The sequence below is a fragment of the Nycticebus coucang genome, chromosome 10 (genome assembly GCF_027406575.1).
Source record: "Nycticebus coucang isolate mNycCou1 chromosome 10, mNycCou1.pri, whole genome shotgun sequence".
Lineage (NCBI taxonomy): Eukaryota > Metazoa > Chordata > Mammalia > Primates > Lorisidae > Nycticebus > Nycticebus coucang.
Window position 1 is genome coordinate 123,533,206 of NC_069789.1, and position 16,737 is coordinate 123,549,942.

Here is a 16,737-nt window from a genome sequence, read left to right on the forward strand (position 1 = left end):
GTTTCAATAGAGTAAATATGCATTTACGTTTACCTTTTGTTTACCTTTGCTTGTGTCTCAGACTGTCGTCTAGGATTATTTTATTTTCCTGAAGCATATCCTTTAGAAATTTGTTTTTGAGCTGAGATTTTGCTTGAGCTCAGGGCATGACCACAGCTCACAGTGACCTCAACCTTCTGGGCTCAGGCCATCCTCCTGCCTCGGCCTCCTGAGTAGCTGGGGCTACCAGTGTGCATCACCAAGCTAGCTAGAAGTTCTTTTTAAAAGGGCATCTTTAGAATAAATTCTTAGGTTTTGGTTTGTTTAAATATTATTATTATCATTATTATTATTATAGAGCAGAATCTCATTTTGTCACCCTTGGTAGAGTGCCCTGGTGTCACACAGCTCACAGCAACCTCTAACTCCTGGGCTTAGGCGATTCTCTTGCCTCAGCCTCCCGAGTAGCTGGAACTACAGGCGCCCGCCACAAAGCCTGGCTTTTTTTTTGTTGCAATTTGGCTGGGGCCGAGTTTGAACCTGCCACCCTCAGTATATGGGGCCAGCGCCTTACCCACTGAACCACAGGTGCTGCCCTGTTTAAATATTATTTTAATTGTGTTTGTGTTCTTGGGAGGTGGTTTTGCCGTGTGTAATTCTAGTCTGAAGATAACATTTCACTATCTTCTGACAACCCTATTGCTGCTATTGACGGATTAAAAAGTAACATTTCTGGCGTTTTTTGTTTGTTTGTTTGTTTTTTGTAGAGACAGAGTTTCACTTTATTGCCCTCGGTAGAGTGCCGTGGCATCACACAGCTCACAGCAACCTCCAACTCCTGGGCTTAGGCGATTCTCCTGCCTCAGCCTCCCAAGTAGCTGGGACTACAGGCGCCCGCCACAATGCCCGGCTATTATTTCTGGCGTTTTTTAATGATTTTCTCCTTAGTGTTCTAAGATTTACTGTATGTCTGGTGGGGGTCTCTTTTTATGTATTTTTTCTTGGGATTCATGAGATTTTCTGAATTTGAGGAAAAGTTTTTCATCAACAAATTCCCAGATACTATTTCTTCAAATGTGCTTCTCTCTTGGTGGTTCATGCCTGTAATCCCCATGCTTTGGGAGGCCAAGGCAGGAGGATTGCTTGAGGCTAAGAGTTCAAGACCACCCTGGGCAACATAGCAAGATCCCATCTCTAGAAAAATTAGTCTGGCATGGTAGTGTATGTCTATAGACCAAGCTACTTGGGAGACTGAAACAGGAGGATCACTTGAACCCAGGAGTTTGAGTATAGTGAGCTGTTATTGTGCCACTATACTCCAGCCTGTGTGACAGAATGAGACTTGTTAAAAAAATGTTTTTTAATCAATTAATTAAATTTTAAAATGAAAAAGACTCAAATTAGATATATGTTGGACTTTTCTACTCTGTTCTTCATATTTCTTAACTTATTGTTTATAAATTCCATCTCCCCACCCCATGTTGTACCCTGTATCTATTTTTTCCAATGTATGTTCTAATTTCTTCTCTTTTCAGCTGTGATACAATGTACTTAATTTATCCACAGGGTTTTAAAGTTTTCCTTTATATAATTTCTAGTTTCTCCTTTTCAAATTTTCCTCGACAATTTTGATAATCAGTACTTCCTTCAGTAATTTTTTTTTTTTTGAGATAGAGTCTCACTATGTCAACCTCAGTAGAGGGCCATGGCATCACAGCTCACCGAAACCTCAAACTCTTGGGCTTAAGCAATTCTCTTGCCTCAGCCTCCCAAGTAGCTGGGATTACAGGTGGCTGCCACAACACCCAGCTATTTTTTGGCTGCATTTTGACATCATCAATTTCTTTAAAGATATAGTATATTTATTTTATATTCTAGACCTTGTAATTCTGGTATCTGTACCATTTGTTAGTCTGTTTCTGAAGTTTATTGCTTCTGCTTATATAGTTTGTTTAGTAGATTTTTAAAAAATATTAGGTTATGTTCCTTGGAATTGTATCAATGGAAATTCTTGAAAACTTGGGTTTAAAATGCATTTTCTGGCTCGGTGCCTATAGCTCAGTAGCTAGGGTGCCAGCCACCTACACCGGAGCTGGTGGGCTCAAATCTAGCCCAGGCCTGCTAAACAAGGACAACTAAAAAACAGCCAGGTGTTGCGGCGGCCACCTGTAGTCCCAGCTACTCGGGAGGCTGAGGCAAGAGAATCACTTGAGCCCAAGAGCTTCAGGTTGCTGTGAGCTATGACGCCATAGCACTCTACCAGGGCTGACAAGGTGAGACTCTGTCACAAAAATAAATAAATAAAATGCATTTTCCTGGATAGACTTAGTGTTATGTCAAAGTAACTGTGAAAATAGCCAACTTGAGACCACTCTAAAATTTTGTCTGGAGGTTTTTCAGGTTACATGGATAGTACATATTGAGGCCCTACCCCCCCCCCCAGGCATGAACAAACAGGTATTCTCACTGTCTTCCTCCAGGGGAGACTTTTCTCTTTTTCTCCTTCCTTCCCTCCCTCTTTCTTTCCTTCCTTCCTTTCTTTTTTTTTTGAGACAGAGTCTCACTCTGTTGTCCTGGGAAGAGTTTCATGGTATCATAGCTCACAGCAACCTCAAACTCTTGGGCGTCAGCAATCCTCTTGCCCCAGCCTCCCGAGTAGCTGGGACTACAGAGGCCCACCACAATGCCCGGCTAGTTTTACAGATGGGGTCTTGCTCTTGCTTGGGCTGGTCTCTAACTCCTGAGCTCAAGCAATCCACCTGCCTCAACCTCCTGGAGTGCTAGGATGATAGGCGTGAGCCACTGCACTTGGTCTCTTTTTTTTGAGACTTTTTTTAAGTACCCACTGAGGGTTCTGGATATTTAACTGCAGATCTGTGATATTTCCTCTCACATTGCTGAGGCTTCAAGATTTTTCTTCTGTGGAAAAGGCATATCAAGCTCAGGCTTTAGGCAGATAACCCAGGAAAAATGTTGAGTCTAGAGCTCTTTTTACATCTTGCAATTCATACTTTCTTGTTTTTGGTCTGCAAGGAATTGCTGCCAGCTCAACTGTGTGTGAAAAGAGATGTTATTTCTGTTTCATCCAGCATTTTTAGGTATGCTGTACTGGAATTTCTTCTCTAACATGCAGTCTTCCATATTGCCAAAGTCAGAAGTCAACTCATTTAGATCTATTATAATTACTATTATGTTAAGACATTTTCTACCTCTTGTCAGTCTTCTATTTGCCATATTCTCTTTCTGTTTTGCTCCTTTCCTTACTTCCATGGACATGCTGATTTTTTTTCTTCTACTGATTTGAAAAATTATACATATTTTTAGGCTAGGCACAGTGGCTCACACCTATAATCCTAGCACTTTGGGAGACTGGGAGGGGAGGATTACTTGAGGCTAGGAATTCAAGACCGGCCTGAGCAACATGATGAGACTCTGTCTCTACTAAAAAATAAAAACAATTAGCCAGGTGTCTTGGAGTGCACCTGTAGTCCCGAGCTACCAGGGAGGCTGAGGCAAGAGGATCACTCAAGCCCAAGAGTATGAGGCTGTAGTAAGTTATGATAACACTACTGCACTGTAGTCGGGGTAACAGTGAGACCCTGCCCCCAAAATAAATTATACATGTTTAAAAGTTTTTCTAGTAGTTATTTCTAATGTGTTTAGACTAATTGGAGTTTATTCCTTCCTATACATTCTCCTCCCTTCCTCTCTGTTACCCTCAAATTGCTATTTTGGTATTTTTCAGTATTTTGGTTTCGGATGTGTATGGTTCTGCATTTGGGGGCATTATTTTTCTATAATTATTAATTTTATCCCCTGTTATTCCCTGTGTCTCGCCAATGGGTTTTTTGGGTTTTTTTTTTTTCCAGTTTTTGGCTAGGGCTGGGTTTGAACCCGCCACCTCCAGTATATGGGGCCGGCGCCCTACTCCTTTGAGCCACAGGTGCCGCCCCCACCAGTGTTTTTCTTATCTCTTCTTTCTATAATACTTCCTTCAAGATTATTTTTGAAGCAGATCTTTGTGGTGTAAACTTCTCGAGACTTTGTCTGAAAATATCTTTTTATTTACCCTCACATTTATTTTATTTTATTTTATTTTTCTCTGCAACAGAGTTCCTGGAAACTCACATTTAAATGACAGTTCTGTTGGACATAAAATTCTCTAAGTCCCAAGTTTTTTTTAACTTTTCAAAAATACGATTCTGTTATCTTCTTGTATCTATTGTTGCTGCTGAAAAACTGTTTTGTTTCTGAAAGGTTTCATATTTTTTCTCTTTGATGTCTTCAAATTAAGTGAAAATTGTCTGCATATTATTATTTTTTTTAGAGATGGCTTTTTAGTAGAGGTCTTGCTCTTGCTCAGGCTGGTCTTGAACTCCTGAGCTCAAGCAATCCACCTGCCTCAGCCTCCCAGAGGGCTAGGATTATAGGTATGAGCCACCATGCCCAGCCTTTTTTTCCTTTTTTTTTTTTGAGACAGAGTCACATTTTGTCGCCCTTGGTAGAGTGCCATAGCATCACAGCTCACAGCAACCTCAAACTCTTGGGCTTAAGCAATTCTCTTGCCTCAGCCTCCCAAGTAGCTGGGACTACAGATGCCCATCAGAACGCCCGGCTATTTTTGTTGTTGTTGTTCTAGTTGTCATTTCTGTTTAGCAGGCCTGGCCGGGTTTGAACCCGCCAGCCCTGGTGTATGTGGCCAGCGCCCTAACCACTGAGCCACGGGTGCTGAGCCTAAACAAAAATCTTTTTAAAACAGGGTCTCCCTCTGTCATCCAGGCTGGAGTGCAGTTTTGCTGTTGTAACTGCACAGCCAAGTCCTTTGCCTTCTGTGCAGAAGGGAGCCAACACCCCAGATCAGCAGGTGTTGCAGCAGAGACAGATTTTAATTTCACTGGGGACCAAGCAAGGAAATGGAAGCAATTTTTCAAATCCATCTCCTTGAGAATTTGGGGGCCAGGGTTTTTAAAGATAGATCAGCAGACAAAGAGCTAGGGAATTGGGTCTGCTGATTGCCTGGGGATGAACTTAAGCATCAGGGTAGGTAGTCAGGTGTGAGCAAGGAAGAGGGAACGGAAAAGTTAGTCAACTGGCTGGAACTAACAGTCCTTGGATGAACAGACCTGAAGGGAAGAAAAGGTCCATTAATTGCCAGTGTTGCATAGGTACAAAGTGACCTTTCCCCCATTATATCACATTGTAACAAGTAAGCATTGTGGTTTTGATTCCTCCTACCTTGAGGGAAAAACAGGGGAACTATGAGTAAGAACAGAATGAAGGTGGACTGCCCAGCTTTCTTTGACATCAACAAATAAACTCAGCAACCGCTGGGGGTTCAGGGCCGTGGTTCCTTTTGAGCCCGTCTGCTTTTTGGAGAGCATACTTTCACTTCTGCACAAGCCTTTCCTGAGTCTGTCCATTTTTACTCAGTAAACTTGCCACTATCACTCTTGCTAATGTCACAGAAATTCTCGTTACCAAGAACCTTTACACTGGTGATGACAGGATTGGGAAGCAGAAATTGTCTTTCCGTGCTGAGGCAGTTCCAGAGTAGAGGGTCTCGGGACCTGCTGAGTCACTGTCTGTGGATGGCTACTGGTCCTGTTGGCATCAGACTCCCTGAAGCTGGAGTTTGGAAAATATTTCAAAGGCCAGTCTTAGGTTTTACAATAGCAATGTTACTTGTGGAAGCAATTACGGAAGGTTACAAATCTTATGCCAGTCAGGGATTTGTGACTCCTAAGAAACAAACAATTAGGGAAAGGCCAGAGATGGAACAATGGCTAGTTAAGGTGGAGCTGTGCCTATACTTCTGTGGAAATCAGACTCCTGCCGTAGTTTTTGATACTTTAATATAGGTGGTTTCATGATCATAGCCCACTGCAGCCTCAATCTCCTCTCACCTCAGTTTCCCAAGGAGTTGGGGCTATAGGTACACACCACCACACCTGGTTAATTTTCGTATTAAAAAAGATTGTTTTTAGGCGGCATCTGTGGCTCAGGGAGTAGGGCGCTGGCCCCGTATAGGTGGCAGGTTCAAACCCAGCCCTGGCCAAAATGCCACAAAAAGTAGCCGGGAGTTGTGGCAGGTGCCTGTGGTCCCAGCTACTTGGGAGGCTGAGGCAAGAGAATCGCCTAAGCCCAGGAGTTGGAGCTTGCTGTGAGCTGTGATGCCACAGCACTCTACTGAGGGCAACAAAGTGAGACTCTGTCTCTAAAAAAAAAGATTGTTTTCAAGAGATGGAGTCTTGGCTGGGTGTGGTGGCTCATGACGGTAATGCTAGGATTGAGGCAGGTAGATTGCCTGAGCTCAGGAGTTGAAGACCAGCCTGAGCAAGAGAAAAACCCCTTCTCTTAAAAATAGCCAGGCATTGTGGGGGTCTGAGGCAAGAAGATTGCTTGAGCCCAAGAGTTTGAGGTTGCTGTGATCTACCACCACTACCCAGGGTGACAGACTGATACTCTGTCTCAAAGAGAGAGAGAGAGAGAGAGAGAGATTTTTTTTTTTTATTGTTGGGGATTCATTGAGGGTATAATAAGCCAGGTTACACTGATTGCAATTGTTAGGTAAAGTCCCTCTTGCAATCATGTCTTGCCCCCATAAAGTGTGACACACACCAAGGCCCCACCCCCCTCCCTCTGTCCCTCTTTCTGCCTCCCCCCCATAACCTTAATTGTCATTAATTGTCCTCATATCAAAATTGAGTACATAGGATTCATGCTTCTCCATTCTTGTGATGCTTAAAAATATGGAACGCTTCACGAATTTGCGTGTCATCCTTGCACAGGGGCCATGCTAATCTTCTCTGTATCATTCCAATTTTAGTATATGTGCTGCCGAAGCGAGCACAAGGGAGAGAGAGATCTTGCTACGTTGCCCAGGCTTGTCTTGAAGACCCTGACAGTGTAAAGATACTAGAAATAGGGTAGCACCTGTGGCTCAAGGAATAGGGCACCAGCCCCATATACTGGAGGTGGCAGGTTCAAACCTGGCCCTGGCCAAAAACTGCAAAAGAAAAAAAAATGCTAGAAATAAATAGTATTGCTGCAGACCCAGGAAGCTTTTCTCAGTGATGGCATCTTTCACCCAGGAAGACTGCTACTCAACCCCTGGATGGCATCTGCTTTTGTATATGGACACAGCTGTATCAAGTCCCTACCAACATGATTCTACTTTGGCATTCATAAAAGGTCAGTCCGTCTAGGTCCTGGCCCAAGTGGGCCTGTTCACAGGATAGATATTTCAATAAGTGCTCAGAATTTACAGAGTACCATACAAGGGGCTTGGTTGTGGGAAGGCAGTTCTTTGCATAATACTCAGCACATCTGAGCTGAGGACCGGGAGATTTCCTGATATTGAGGACAGGAAGTTTGACATCATTCCTCGGGGGATTCCTATAATGAGGCCCAGACCCCTCCATAGCAGAACTGCTGGGTCTGCTGGATGCAATAACTACATATGTTAACTGGGCTATGGAAACAGGACAGGTGGTTCAAGAAGAAAATGACCCCCATCTGCTAGTCATTTCTAAAATGACATGTTAAATGTGGCAGGATGCCTAGCTCAGTGTCCCAGCAGTCATTCAGTACAACTGTGTCATTTTTAGAAGCATCTTGATCAACCAGAAGGAGAAGTGTGGTGTAAAACAAGAGATCTGGAACATATTCATTGATTTATTCTAGAAATAATTCTTTGAACAGTTACTGTGTCTGAGGCAGCGTGCTTGGCACTCCTTCACAAATGTGGAACTGAAAGAGACATGTTCCCTGCTGTCACGGAGCTTACAGTCTACCGGTAGAGAAGGGCATTAAATAAAAAACTGTCCTGTGGTAGCCAGAGTCCAAATTGACTGCCCCTGTCATGTTCTTGCCTAGTCCCCTCCTGCACTAACTAAATAGGGCCGACCCACGTAGCCATAGGTTGTGGTGACAGTGGTGGTGCTGCACATCTGAGGCCAGGTTGTAAAAAACTTGTTCTGTCTTGGTTCCCTCCCTCTGGTAGTGTCATTGCTGTCAAGACACTGCAGAAAAGGCCAGATGGTAAGGAACTGAGGCCTCCTGCCAACAGGAGGCTTAACCTGCCAGTCATGTGAGCAAATCGGCCCGGAAATGTATCCTTCAGCCCCAGCCAAGCCTTCAGATGACCGAAGCCCAGGCAAACAGCTTGACCACAACTTCATGAAAGACCCTGAACCAGAACCACCCAGCAAGGCGCTCACCAATTCCTGACCCACAGAAGCTGTGAGATGTAATAGATTTCACTAAGTTCTGAGGTCATTCATTTCACAGCAGTAGATAACTGATGTATACAACCCCATGACTAAATAGGTGGAAGATGAGGCAAGTGCTGTGATCTGAATGTTTGAATTCCTGACCCCCAAAGTGATGACATTAGGAGGTGGGGGCTTCTTGGGGATGTGATCAGGTTATGGAGGTGGAGCCTTCACGATGGGATTAGTGTCCTTACAAAATAGGCCCAAGACAGCTTGAGTGTCTCCCCTACCATGTGAGGACCCAGTGAGAAAACACCATCTCTGGATGAGGAAACAGACCGTTACCGGACATGGAATCTGCTGCTGCCTGGATGTCAGACTTCCCAGAACCGTGAGCAGTAACTGTTTATCAGCCACCCAGTTTATGGCATTTTGTTCTAGCAGCCTGAATGGACTATAGAGCATTTAACAAAGGAACCTGAGCCTCACATGAGTCCTTACATGTCATGGAGAGAAGAACCCCTAAATTTCCCCTGCCTTACTCTTGAGGGCCACTCCAGCCACGTCCACACAGACCTGGGATCTGGTCAGCAGGAGACACATACTTCCCAGCCGGGACTGTGCCCCACACTTCCCGTCTTTAGTCCTACTGTGTGCTCAGGAGACACTACCCAAGTCAAAAAGAATGCTCTGCCTTTATTTTATTTTTTAATTTAATTTTTTATTTTTTTGAGACAGAGCCACTCTCTCTGTTGCGCTGGGTAGAGTGCTGTGGCATCATAGGTCACAGCAACCTCCAACTCCTGGGCTCAAATAATCCTCCTGCCTCAGCCTCCCAAGTAGCTGGGACTACAGGTGCCTGCCGCAACACCTGGCTAGGTGTTCTATTTTTTTTTTTTTTTTTTAATTTCAACTTCCTTGTTCATTCTTCTTCGTTTGAAGTACTGTTTTTTATCTTCCTCTGGTGGTGTTCTTGATGTTAGTAGAGACGGGGTCTTACTCTGGCTCACATGCTGTTACATACAGGTCTCGAACCTCTGAGCTCAGGCAATCCACCCGCCTCGGCCTCCCACAGCGCTGGGACTACAGGCGTGAGCCACCACGCCCGGCCAGGTGTTCTATTTTTAGTAGAGATAGAGTCTTGCTCTTGCTCAGGCAATCGACCCACCTTGGCCTCCCAGAGAGCTATGATTACAGGCATGAGCCACCACACCGGGCCAGAACTCAACCTTTAAACTTCACAACCAATCCTGCTATGTCATGTACAACGTTTTCTAAAATTTTATGCCAACAGTACATACCTGGCAAAAGTAATACATCACATATCTCTGCCAAGGTGGCTAGAATTCTCACGTGCAGAGTAACCCTAAGCAAAACTGAGGCTGATGAATTTTCCCTTCGGGATTCTCCCTTCTTGGCAAATACTTAATGATGCCTGGTCCTTGAGCAAGTTTTGTGAATCTGATTTTTTCCCCCATCCCTCCATCAAAATGTGTACTATAACACTCAGAGTTGGATAGGAAAATTCTACTTTATACTGAGTTACCACTAATTTTTTTTAATCTTTTTTTTGGCCAGGGCCAGGTTTGAACCCACCACCTCTGGTATATGGGGCCAGCGCCCTACTCCTTTGAGCCACAGGCACTGCCCAGAGTTACCACTAATTTTATCTGCTTTCCAGTTCCACAAGGATTGAGGCTGTAGGGAGATACTAACTCCTGCAATTTGGACCTTCTTTTTTTATCTCTTTTCTAGATCTCTTTAACACATACCAGCTGTCCTTCAACAGTGGCACAACCAAGAGGAAGAACCCAGATGTGTGGTCCTCCCCAGGCCTCCCCTGCATTCTGTCATTGAATTTAAGAGCTAATTGATGCATAACTAGTTGTACCTATTTATTTAAAAAATTAATTGTGGGTGGCGCCTGTGGCTCAGTGAGTAGGGCGCTGGCCCCATATACCGAGGGTGGCGGGTTCAAACCCAGCCCCGGCCAAACTGCAACCAAAAAATAGCTAGGCATTGTGGCAGGCACCTGTAATCCCAGCTGCTCGGGAGGCTGAGGCAGGAGAATCGCGGAAGCCCAAGAGCTAGAGGTTGCTGTGAGTCCTGTGACATCATGGCACTCTACTGAAGGCGGTAAAGTGAGACTCTGTCTCTACAAAAAAATAAATAAATAAAAAATTAATTGTATCCTGTCTCTAGTTCACTCATTTATCCCATAGTTTTGCTCCTATTCAGAGAACTCTGAAGGATTGGTAATATCCTAAAACCAGGGAATGACTCTGTAATGGGCCGTGTCCCCCGCCATCCCCAAATTCATATGTTGGAGCCCGAACCCCCCAGTACCTCTGAATGGGACTGTATTTGGAGATGGGGCAGTTAAGGTGGTGATTAAGTGAAAGGAAGGTTATTAGTGTGGGCCCTATTCTAATCTGACGTCCTCATAAGATGGGAAAATTTGGACACCCAGAGCCACACCAGGGTTGTGCATGCCCAGTGACAAGACCAAGTGAGGACATAGTGAGAAGGCACCGTCTGCAAGCCCAGGAGAGAGGCCTCAGGAGAAAACAAACCTTCTTGTGATTGATCTGGGACTTCCAAGACTTTAGAACCTTGAGAAAACAAAATTCTGTTGTTTAAGCCACTCATCTGTAGTCATCTGCCATGGTGGCCAGAGCAGATAAATACAGTCTCCCATGCTGTAACTTCAGACGCTGTTTGAGCCCAGAGGTAGGAAGTACAATGTGACACAGAGGAGGGGGCTGTCTGATGCTGCTCACGTCACACCAGACGTACAGCCTGGCTTGGCCCACAGACCTAACAAGCCCAGGCCCCGGATGTGTCTCAGTATGCTTCTTTTTACAGATGTTATTTCTTTTTCCGTTTTTTTTTTTTTTTTTTTTTTTTGAGCAAAGTCTCACTCTGTCACCCTCAGCTCTGTTATCACAGCTCACAGCAACCTCAAACTCCTGGGTTCAGGGGATTCTCTCGCCTCAGCCTCCTGAGTAGCTGGAACTACAGGTGTCTGCCAGAATGCCCGGCTAGTTTTTTTCTGTTTTTAGTAGAGACGGGGTCTTGCTTTTGCTCAGGCTAATCTCAAATTCCTGCGCATAAGCAAACTACCTGCTACGGGCTCCCAGAATGCTAGGATTGCAGGAGCGAGCCACTGCAAACAGCCTAGGGGGTCATTTGTGAGGGTTTCAAGTCCTTCCACTTAGCAATGAGCTTGAGGACAGTCCCGTGGTGAGGCTCGAGACCCTTGCAGGGGACTTGGCTTAGAGGACCCGTGGGTGGGTTGGATGTGCTGAGAAAGGGGTTTGGGGAAAGGTGACAGCAGGAGTTGGAGGGGGGAGGCAGAGAAGCACTCTCTCAAGTGTGAAGCCAGCTTTCTTTTTTTTTTTCAAGCCAGCTTTCTTTCAACAGGCATGGGCGACTGAGTCATTTCATGAGGGCTAGAAACAAAGGAATGAAGAAAGGGAACGATGTCAGGCAAGTTGAAGACTGAGAGTGACTCAGTGCTGGCACAGGTGTCTGAGCCTTCAGCTCTTTCTGCGTCTTTATATAAGCCAGTGCTGCGGTCTGAATGTTTGTGACCACCCCCCAACATTTATATGTTAAAACTCAACAATCTATTAGAAGGTGGAGCCTGTGGGAGGTGATTACGTCAGAGGGCTAATGGGAGTGGTGCCCTTAAAGAAGAGATCCCAGAGAACTGCCCGGTCCATCATCATGGGAGAACTCATGGAAGGTGCCATCTGTGAGGAACCATCAGACACCAGATTGCACCTTGATCTTGTGACTCCCAGCTCCAGAACTAAGAGCAATAAATTCTCTCTTTTCCTTCCTTCCTTCCTTCCTTCCTTCCTTCCTTCCTTCCTTCCTTCCTTCCTTCCTTCCTTCCTTCTTTCTCTGTTCTTTCCTTTTCTTTCTTTTAGACAGAGTCTGACTCAGTCACCCTGGGTAGAATGTCATGGTGTCATAGCTCACAGCAACGTCAAACTCTTGGGCTCAAGTGATCCTCTTGCCTCAGCTTCCTGAGTAGCTGGGACTACAGGTGTCTGTCACAACACCTTGCTAGTTTGAGAGGCAGGATCTTGCTCTTGCTCAAACTGGTCTTGAACTGGGGAGCTCAAGCAATCCATCCTCCTCAGCCTTCTAGAATGCTAGGGTTACAGGCATGAGCTACTGTGTCCAGCTGAGCAATGAATTTCTATTGTTTCTAAATTATCTGACCTAAGGTATTTTGTTATAGCAAGCCAAGTAGACTAAGACAACCAGGAAGCTAATTTAATCATCATTCATTATTATTAACAACCACGACATCTATTAATCAATTATTTTAATCAATTATTAACTGTCTATCAACTGGTATTAATTATCTATTATTACTCATTGCAGCTATCAACGTGTAAACTTAAATAACACACAGAGGCTCGGCACCTGTAGCTCAGTGGTTAGGGCTCTGGCCACATACACTGAGGCTGGTGGGTGTGAGCCTGGCCAGGGCCTGCTAAACAACGATGACAACTGCAATCAAAAAAAATAGTCAGGTGTTGTGGCAGGCACTTGTACTCCCAGTTACTTGGGAGGCTGAGGCAAGAGAATTGCTTAAGCCCAGGAGTTTGAGGTTGCTGTGAGCTGTGATGCCATGACACTCTACCAAGGGTGACATAGTGAGACTCTGTCTCAAGAAAGTAAATAAATAAATAACATACCGAGTAAGTCTCTCTAAAAGAAAAAGGTGTTTATTTGGTAATAGAGCATTGCAATGGGCTTATTCATGGCATACTAAACTACACACATATTCAAGGAGGTAAAGGAAGACAAAGGGTTTTTTGGGAGGAGGGGGAGGTTTGGTGGGAGTTTTTTGTATTTGTTTTTCTGTGACAGAGTCTCACTCTGTCACTCTGGGTAGAGTGACAAATATCATAACCATGACATCATAACTCACAGCAATGTCAAACTCCTGGGCTTAAGTGATCCTCTTGTCTCAGCTTCCCAAGTAGCTGGGACTACAGCTGCCTATCATGACACCTCGATAATTTTTCTATTTTTAGTAGAGACTGGGGCCTCACTCTTGCTCAGGCTGGTCTTGAATTCCTGAGCTCAAGTGATCCTCCCACCTCAGCCTCCCAAATTGCTAGAATTATAGGTGTGAGCCACCTTGCCAGGCTGAAGACAAAGGTATTTAAAAGCAAAAGGAAGAGGATCACATAATTCTTTTGAAATAATTATCCTTGGCTACAAGGGTCAATAACAAGGTTGACACCACTTTAAGGTTGGACAGGCAGTAGCCAGGCACATGTCTGTTCAGAAGTACCTTTTGTGTAACCTTTTCTGCAAGGTTATGGTTTTGCAGAGTCTTTTGTGATTGTTTTTTGATCAGGCATGTGAGTGTGAGAACCCTCTCCTCCTGGCCTTCCCTGCTCTATTTGTCAGGATTTTTTTTTGACACTCGTGACTCTATTTTGGTTCTGACAAGTTTCATGACTATTATTATTTCCTTCCCCCATCTTCTTGTATGACAAATTCATTCTCTCCTTGAAAAAATATTTATTGCTGCATTAGGTATGTAGCGGTCCAGAGGCAGTCCCAGCCTTCTTGCTGCTTGAAGTCTGGGTAGGCTGGGGCACAGGAGGCAGCCCTCAGGAGGGACAGCAGAGGGCACTGTGGGGATACAGGAACTTAAAGGACCAGCTGGGAACAGAGAGCTCCAGAAGGGTTGTGAAGCCTCTAAGGTAACTATGCACAGGACCGTGGAGAAGCCTGGTGTGGCTGGAGGGAAGGGGAGAGTGGCAGGCCTTGCTGGACAGCATGTTCTAGGAAAGGCTGAGGATTTTAGATGTTCTCCTAAGGGAAATGAGAAACTGTGACTTCGGTTTCTTTAGCTTTAGAATGGGATAATAATAGTTATTGAAGTCTTAGGGCTGTTCTAAAAATTAAGTGAGATGATTTATGGAAAGGACTCAGCGTGCTGAACCACCATACAGTCCCTAGCTTCCTGTTTTGTCCTAATTTTAGTAATGACATCTGTGCTGACACCCAGTGCAGAAGAATAACCACGCCACCAAGCCACCCCTCCAAACTGGAACTCCACACAGTTTCTCCAATCCCCTCACCCCCAACCTAGTGGAAAGGAAAAAAGATTTGTCCAAAGACCTGCAGGGCGGACTGAGTACCCTGCCCAGGGCTTTCCTCTCTGTACCAGAAAAGGAAATGGCCCTCTCAGCTAGTTAGGGATGTGACTCGAGGAAAAAAATCCAGCAGAACAGGCAGTATATGAGTTTCCTGTTGCTGCTGTGACAGATTGCCACAAATTTAGCGAATTAAAACAACAACACACACACACACACATATATATTTATATTTTTGAGACAGAGTCTCACTATGTCACCCTTGACAGAGTCTCACTATGTCACCCACCAGCTGTGGTGTCATAGCTAACAGCAACCTCAAACTCTTGGGCTGGAGAGATTCTCTTGCCTCAGCCTCCCAAGTAGCTGGGACTACAGGTGCCTGCCATAACACACAGCTATTTTTCTTTTTTTTTTTTTTGTAGTTGTCATTGTTGTTTAGCAGGCCAGGGCTGGGTTCGAACCCACCAGCCCCGGAGCATGTGGCTGGTGCCCTAACTGCTGAGCTATGGGCGCCAAGCCATATATCTATATCTATTTCTATCTATCTATCTATCTATCTATCTATCTATCTATCTATCTATCTATCTATCTATACACACACACATAATACATACATATATAAAAATACACACATATACATATATATGCGTATATATGTACATACATATATATATATTTATTGAGACAGAATTTTACTTTGTCACCCTTGTTAGAGTGCCGTGGTGTCATACTTCACAGTAACTTCAAACTCTTGGGCTCAAGCTATTCTCTTGCCTCAGCCTCCCGAGTCACTGGGACTACAGGCGCCCTCCACAACACCCAGCTATTTTTAGAATCGAGGTCTTGAACTCGTGAGCTCAGGCAATTCACCTGCCTCGGCCTTTCAGAGTGCTAGGATTACGTTGTGAGCCATTGCACACAGCCCTAACAACACATATTATTACCTTATAGTTTAGAGGTCAGAAATCTGAAGTGGGTCTCATTGGATCCATTTAAAACTTAGGTGTCCCAGGGCTGTGATCCCTCTAGAGGCTTGAGGAGCATCTATTTCCTTACCTTTTGTAGCTTCTTGAAGCCACCTATATTCCGGGGCTCATGGCCCTTTCTTGCATCAGGGGAACCCTGCGCTTGTATCGCTGTGACCACTGCTCCCATCATCAGGGCTCCTCTGCTCTGATTCTCTAGCCTTCCTCTTTCACTTATAAAAACTCTTGCAGTTAAACTGGGCTCACCAGGATAACCCAGGGTGACCTGGGATAACCTCCCTATCTCAAGATCCTTAATTCTGTCATACCTGCAAAGTCCGTTTTTGCATATAAGATAATATGTTCCCAGGTTTGGGGCATCAGACATCTTGAGGGAGCCATTATTTTGCTGGCCATAGAGGGTAGGCTGGAGATTGGCTGTCAAGCCTGGGACAGTTGTTGGCACACAAAAGGCACTACCGTTTGTCAGATAAGGGAACACATAGATTGCGAAGTTCAGGTTTAGGCTGTCTTTGAAAAACACTGGGCAGCTGACTCAAGGCAGGAAGCAAAAATATGCAGGTCCTTTGTATCTAATTTGCAGACATTCCTCCTACCAGCGTTAGCCTCCCAGGCAACTTCTCTCTAATGATTCTCACTGGGTCCCCGCTTACCAGACAACCTCCAAAAATAGGTAGTTGAGCTGTGCTCAGTGTTTAGTCCTGTCTGGAGGGCAAAAGAGTGGAAAGGGGAAACCTCCATGGAGCCAGTGCCCCCGAGACCTTGGGGGTGCAATGGAGAACAACACCCCAAACATATCTCCCAGAGCCCTTGTGATCTGGGCCTGTTGTTGGCTCTCCTTTTGCCAGATCATTGTAGTTATCAAACATATTATTAGACCTTTTTATTCCTAAACCAACATCATAAAGTTACTGCCATTTACTACATTTCAAACCATGTAACTGGAGCAGCTTACATTATGTTCCATCTAGAGTCTCAGGCTGGGCTCTAATATCCACCATCTCGTTTAATGCTCAAAGTAACGTATGAGGTAGGTACTGTTATTGTCACCCCTTTTCTGTAGGAAAGGAACTTGGCCCTGTGAGTTCAATCGTGTGCCCAAGGCCAGACAATAGGCAACTCTTTAACTGAGTAGTCTGACTGCAGCAGCCACCCACAATCACGGCATCCTGACAGGGAAACTCAGGCAGCCATAAACTTGAACAAAGTTGAATAAGAATTGGCTGGGGCTGTATTTGACTCATTCTTTTTTTTTTTTTTTCCCCATCTTTACAGAGACACAACTGACAAATAAAAAATGTATATATTTAAGATATGCCATGTGGGGTAGTGCCTGTAGCTCAGTGGGTAGGGCGCTGGCCACATACACCCAGGCTGGTGGGTTCGAACCCAGCCCGGGCCAGCTAAACAAAGGATGACTGC

The 16,737-nt window shown here is 44.8% G+C and overlaps 1 non-coding gene across 1 annotated transcript; it reads right to left on the bottom strand.

The window, feature by feature from the left end:
- Positions 1–6,722: 6,722 nt before the first annotated feature.
- Positions 6,723–6,829, bottom strand: LOC128597785 (U6 spliceosomal RNA). Its single transcript, XR_008383345.1, has one exon. It is a non-coding gene; the product is annotated as a U6 spliceosomal RNA (small nuclear RNA).
- Positions 6,830–16,737: the final 9,908 nt, after the last annotated feature.